A 6,605-nucleotide genomic window follows, 5' to 3' on the forward strand; every position below is an offset into this window, starting at 1 on the left:
GCTTGTGCCATCTCTCACTATTTCACTAGCCAAGTGAAACAGCCAACTGGCCAAATGAAGAGTTAAGCAATACCTGTTCGGTAGGGTTTTGGTACAGCTTCCAGCAGTATAGAATGGGAGGTGAGTGCAACCTGGAGCTGACTTACTCCTTGTCCATGATACGTGTCTCACACTTGGCCGTGAGAGTCTGGAACTTGTTTTTCACGATGTTATTAAGAATAATCTGATTTTGATAACTAAGTTTTGGGGCTAAATCCTCCCTTTGAGGGAAAGGTGGAAAGATGTTTGACTAAGGTCTTGTTGAGAAGGTTGTGTTAGCGCTACTTTTACTACACTGTGTTATTGATGACTACATGGCAATTTGGGACTTTGTTTTTATTGTTTCAAATCTCTGTAAATTATTTGCAAAGTTATTTGTATCTGTAGTTAGCATTACCCAAATTCTAAACCGGAACCACAGGGAGAGATTTGTTTCTTTGTGACCATTTTTATTCCCCTGGGCTTGCTGCTTTGATTTATCTGAGAACAGCAAAGATGTCCTCAATTCCTACGCTTTACAAACTGAACAGAACTCATCCAAAGCATGATTCAAAATTACAGATGATTAAGATAGTGAGAGCACACAATAACTTGTCAGACACCTGGTATGAAAAAATTGATCTTGTAAAAGAGAATGACTGTATCCTGTTGTGTAGTAAACAGCTTTAAGTGAAAGGCGGATCACGTGCTTTTGATTTGGCACATTGGTGTTTCATTGCTCAGTTTCCAGTAGGCATTGTGACTGGACATGAGAACGTAAAGTGCAATGGAGCACTCTGGACTGAAGCAAACTTAGTATGTCATGTACTCAAGGAGCTAAGGGTATTTTTCCTCCTATTATTCTCTGCTGCAATCTGATTGCTCTAAGAGCTTACTGCTAATTTCCAGGCATGGTTCATTCATGTCCAGTCTACACTCTTTGTGCTTGTGCCAACCACATATTTTAGATTAAATAGCTCCAAAAACCAGTCCAGAAGCAGGAACTGGAATTCAGGATTGCCTTTGCAATGTGTGGAGCTGTCCTAGGCTAATTCATGCCTTTCTAATATAGGTGGACAATATTTGCCCTATGCCAACTACCAGCACCCATCTAATTATTTAAGCTGTTCAATACACCTCACATCCCTGTGCAGCAGCAAGTCCATAATACCTGTCTTTACTAATGAATCACTTTAGGGGCTGCATTTTCCCCCTACACACTCATTTCCTTGACTCAAATTGCATAAGTAAGTGCACTTCGAATACTTTAAATGAATGAATAGTGATATCATGGTGCTGTGTTATCAAGAAATCCTATTTTTTTGTCTGTCAGGACTGCTGAGAGGAGCGCTCAGTCCCTGCAAGAGCCCAGAGCTGAGTAAGCAGGGGACCAGCCAGCAGGCAAGCAGAGAGGCAGGAGAACCCCCCAGCTCTGGGCCACCTCCTTTCCTCCTTCTGACAGTGAAGTGCCCTTTGCTGGCCCAACCCAACAGCTGTGGCCTTGGGGAGGGTTCCCAGCCCTGCCTGCATCCTGGGAAGGAGCCAACACCGCCCTGCTGCTGGCCACGCCAGGGACAGACAGCAAGGTAGGCACACATGCTGAAAATGATTAACTGGTCATTAGTAATTGTACTGAGGGAACGGAGAAGGGGAGAAACACAAGCTGGAGCTCAGAAGGAAGCTGGAACCTCTCATCTCCAGCAGCTGGTGAAAAAAAGCCTCAAGTAAAATCCCATTTCCTAACTGTGGTAGCTGGGGACATGCACAAGCACATGGAGGGTCCTCCAATCCCATGACTGTGTAGCAAAAACAAACCTGGTGACTGTGGGCATACGTTGTCATGTATCTCCCATAGGTCATGCATTTCTGTTTGGGAAGAGGAGGGAGAGAGGGGAAAGGAAGCGGGATGATTCACAAGTGCTGAACTTTTGGGGAAAGCACAGCTGTTATCCCAGATTGGGGAGATTGCTCTGAACAGTGCTTACTTATGGTGTGCTTTTCCCTTCATCCTCCTCCAACTCAAAAAAATCAGTCAGTTTTGCCACATAAAGCAAAAGATAAAAGATTTCCAGGAACAAAACTGATGTTTTAAGCAAGAGGAGTCATCAGTGTATTGCTGTATATGTTACGAAGGGTAAGATCTTGTGTGGAAGAGAAGCAGATGAAGAGGTAAGATACTTTGGAAGATGACTGTGTCGTTGATGTAGGAACCTGGTTACTTCATTTTGTGTGATCTCTTCTAGATCCCCTGTCTCAGATCATGTTATAGGACTTGCGTTTGCTTTTCCTTGTGAAAAAAGCCCTGCTAAAACCCAGTTGTGCAGTTTTACCAGAAGTGGCAAACTGCTACTTCTTCTATGATTATGGTTAGCTAAAGGATTGTATACTTGTATCTCCTATAAATAGTACCTTTGTGACTATATGAGGACATGCTCTGTCTGGGACCTGTGTATGGAAAAGAACCAGAAAGAATTTAGTGCCTAAGCTACCTTTTCCAAACCATGTTCTAAAATACTGGGGGTTATTATCACTAGGAAAATTGTGCCCAGATGAAAGCACTGTGAAAACTCCGCTGACCAGGTACTGGATGAAGACAACTCTCTGCTCTGACATATTTCAGTGATTCTTGTGTTCCTAGTAAATGCGTGACAATTAACTGAGAGTTCCTGCTCATCTCTGTCCTGTACTGTCTCACCAGTAGTCCTGCTGCAGCTTTGACTTTCAGGCTCTGTTGTGGCAGCTCTGGTTCATGCAGGAGATGCCAAACACATGTGAATGATGCTACTACAGAGCACGTGTTGGGGCTTGCTCATGGGCTTGTGCACAACTCAGCTCCTCAGCCCTCCTCCTTGCAAAATCCAGGAAAATATACCAGGATTATTCTTCTGTAACTTCGTTTGGTTTTACTGAGCGCTCTGGCTGTATCATCCTGGTTTTAACAGCATTTTCGCTTCACTATGGCCGATTGTGGTGGTCTGGGTGGCTGTTACGGGGAGAAAAGGCCGTGTGTGGGGTGAGGTGCTCTGCGTATGTGCTTTCTGTGGGGAGGAAAAAAAAGGAATAAGCTTTTCTCCATGTTCTTCATCAATAGAACAAAAAAAGCAAGATTAAATTGGAGTAATGGTGGTTCAGACTTAAACATTAGGAGAAACTTTCAAACAGCAACTATAGTTAAACACCAGGATAGATTGCCTAGGGATGTTTTGGAATCTCCATGACTGGAGATTTATAAGCACAGGTTATACCAACATCCGTTAGGAATCATTTTGGTATAGTTGATCTTGCCTTAGGGTAGGGGGATGAACTAGATGACGTCTAAAGGTTACTTTCAGCCCTCTTTCCTATGATTCTATTAAAAATACACGAAATTATTGCATGTAGAATTGAGTTTGTCACCGTGGGAATCGCAGGGGGAATAAAATTACACGTAGAAAAGCAGAGTCGATTTAGTTAAAACGCATCTGCAGACGCCAACTCGCGGCTTTGTGTCCCGAGGCGGGTGTCCCCGAGCAGTCCCGCTGCCCGTGGGGGCGGCCGGCGGGCAGGGGTGACCGGGGCGGAGCGGGGCTCCGGGGGGGGCAGTGGCCGGGGCGGAGCGGGACCGCCAGCCCGGCCCACCCGCCTTATAGCGCGGGGCGCTGGGCGGCAGCACCGCCCCGAACCCGGCCCTGCCCGCAGCGGCTGCTGCGCCCGTCCTGCCCTGCCCGAGGTGAGCGGGGGGCGCCGGGGTGGGGGGTCCTGGGCTGCTTTTGCCGCTGGTCGTGGGTTTTCCCGAGTGAGGAGCGGGACGGGGGCGATGTCAGGAGGGTCCGATCGCTCAGCGCCCGGAGTGCGGGGCGGCCGGGGCTCAAACGCCGCCCGCGGGGGAACCCGGGGCGGGTGCGCCTGCTGGGACCTGCGGCGTGCGCGGCTCCGCGCTCCTTTCGCTGCATTCATTTCACTGACGATATTGGGGCTAATTTGCTCCCTCCCTTTTTTTTTAAACACTTATATGTGCTTTTTTTTTTTCCACTTGGGATCTTGGGATGTGTCATTGTTACACTCAGAATTGCTTATTGTACAAACCGTGAGAAAAACAAAACATGCTAAATAAGAGCTTTCTCCCACCAGGAAGGAAGAGGTCAAACAGCACTGGTTGCTTAAAGGGATACTTCAAAACTTCGTAGTCTTGCTAGAGAGTCTGTTGCCGAGGCACGAACAGCTCGCTCTTACAGTCAGCACCTCTGTTTGTTAAATCTGGGGAAAGCAGCCCTTATTTTGTGTTCTCTTTGTGTGTTGGATGTGTGTGCATGTCACTTCTTGCCTTTGTAGAGAAGCCTCTGAGCTTAATCTTTGGATCTGTGCCTCCATTTGGCTTTTAGGGAGGGGATTTTAAGTTCTTTTCTGTCACTGTTTTTTCCTGGAACTGCAAAGCTACTTCTGAGAAATGTTTGCAAAACCTTCTGTGGTGCCAGATTTGATTCTTGGAGAGCCTGAGAAAATTTTAAGGCTGTTCTAGTGTGAGATTGAGAAGGGTTTTTTGACTGCTTTTCTTTACCTTCACCTTCTGATTATTATATTATGTTTGGCAAACATATTGTTTCCTTCTGTTGATTATTAATGGAAGATAGCAAGTCCTACAGATGTAGCTGCAGAGGGTTTGCAATTTCACAAATGCAGCTTAGAATCTTGTTAAATCTAAAGAAACTTAACTTAAGGGTAATATTTTTTAAACGTATGCATATATGAAGACTTTCTGTGTTTACAGAAAAAAATGTGTGTGCCAAAGGAACCATGAGGAAGATGTGACTGTTCTCTGGCAATGGGTATATTCTCACATGCTATGTGGGAGTGTAAAAGGAGAGAAAACACATCTCTTATGAGTGGCCCTTTGCAGGGGCAGCACTAAGGCTGGTGCTTATCCCACAGCCCTGTGTGCATCGTGACACCCACATGTGATGTCACTGTCCACGGTTGTGCCACCCGTCTGTCCCCACCGTGTCCTGTGTACCTGGCCACAGGTGCCCTCTCTACTGCCCTGAGCTTCTGTCACTGTGGTTTGCCAGTGGTTCTGAACACTTTGACCAGCATCATCCTCGCCTTTACCTGCACGCATGTATGCACAGAACTGTTTGCATAGTGGTGCACTTTGGGTGAATCCAGTGTTCATATACACTTGCACCGTGAATATGAATGTATCCTCTGCTAGAAAAGCTCCCTTACAGCAAACTGGCAGACCATGTTGGTGTTACACTACATGAAAAGTATTTTTTTGGATGAAATGTGGTGTGAGAGGTTATATCTAGATGACAGGACCAGCAGGCAATGGCCAGGGATGTTCTCGGTGCTAATCCTGGAAGTGGCAGAAGAAATTCCTCACCTGTTTCCGTTTCACCATGAGCGATCTGTAGGGTGCAGAAGCAGATGGGACCTGCTCGTTGTGGCTGGGGGGCTTCAGGGTGAAAGCTGTTACTGATTTCACCTTTTCATCTATATTTGTCTCAAGTTTCCATCTGGAACAATTTTTGGATCACTGCTGGTGGGGTAGACTCAGCAGAGATTGATAGTAATTGACTGCAACTTGGAGGAAAGCTGAGGATCATCATTAGCAAAACTGAATGAGCTCATAATTGTTCAAGTCTGTGTTGGTAAACATTCTGGGTGTTGGTGGCTAGAGTTGATGGTTAATCTGTCCTTCATCTGGAAGGTTTCTGACAGAAACTAAGGAGATGAACTGAGTTTGAAAAGTGCAAAACGCATCAACTTCTGCCTTGGAGCAGGGGAGGGCAGCGAGTCGATGGGAGCCCCTTCCCTGGGGCTGGGAACAGCGTTCTGCACAGCGGAGGAGGAGTAGTCTTTGAAGAGGAGCAAAGGAATGAAATGGCATGGTTTGGTTTTGTTTTTCTGCACTACAGCCTTTCAAAAACAAGCAAACAAAAAATCTTGCTCTTTGCAACAGGTTGATGTAGAGAACCAAACAAAAAGAAACAGCTGAAACGCTGTTGAGAAATGAGCGATGCAGAGCAATGATTTGGGTTTGCTTGTGTCACTCCCCACTGCAGTTCAAATAAAATGAAAAATCGAAAGCATTCATCAGACTGACTGCTTTCTCTTTTCTCTCAGGGCAGGGGAGAAACGGTTGGTTTGCTTCCTTCTGTCTCAGTCTATTGTGTGTTCTTCACACCGAGGCAGCCCCCTGGCCGGATCAGCAATCTCCATTTCCGCTGGTGTCTGCTCGTTCCATCCATCGCTGCGGGTCGGTCGGTCTCTGGGTCTCACGGGGGGAAACTCAGCGCCTGGGGAAGCAGCCAGAGCATCGCGCTGCTCTTTCAGTTCTGTAATTTTGTTCCGCTCAGCCGGCCTCTGCTAGCTAGGTAGTGGTTTGAGGGCTTTTCTTTGTGTCTGTTCTCCTTTTCCATGACGTGTGTGTGGATATAGCTTGTGTGATATAGCCCACGTTCTCAGGAAGAGTGCTGAATGAGGCAGTGAATGGTGTTTGTGCAGCTAACAAAGATAGTGCTGCATACATGGCATTGAACTCTCCCTGTTGCTGCGTTGCTTCTCGCACAGTCTCTCCTTTCTGAGAATAAACAGCTGCCTTTTGGTTT

Source organism: Nesoenas mayeri, assembly GCF_963082525.1.
Source record: "Nesoenas mayeri genome assembly, chromosome: 15".
Classification (NCBI taxonomy): domain Eukaryota; kingdom Metazoa; phylum Chordata; class Aves; order Columbiformes; family Columbidae; genus Nesoenas; species Nesoenas mayeri.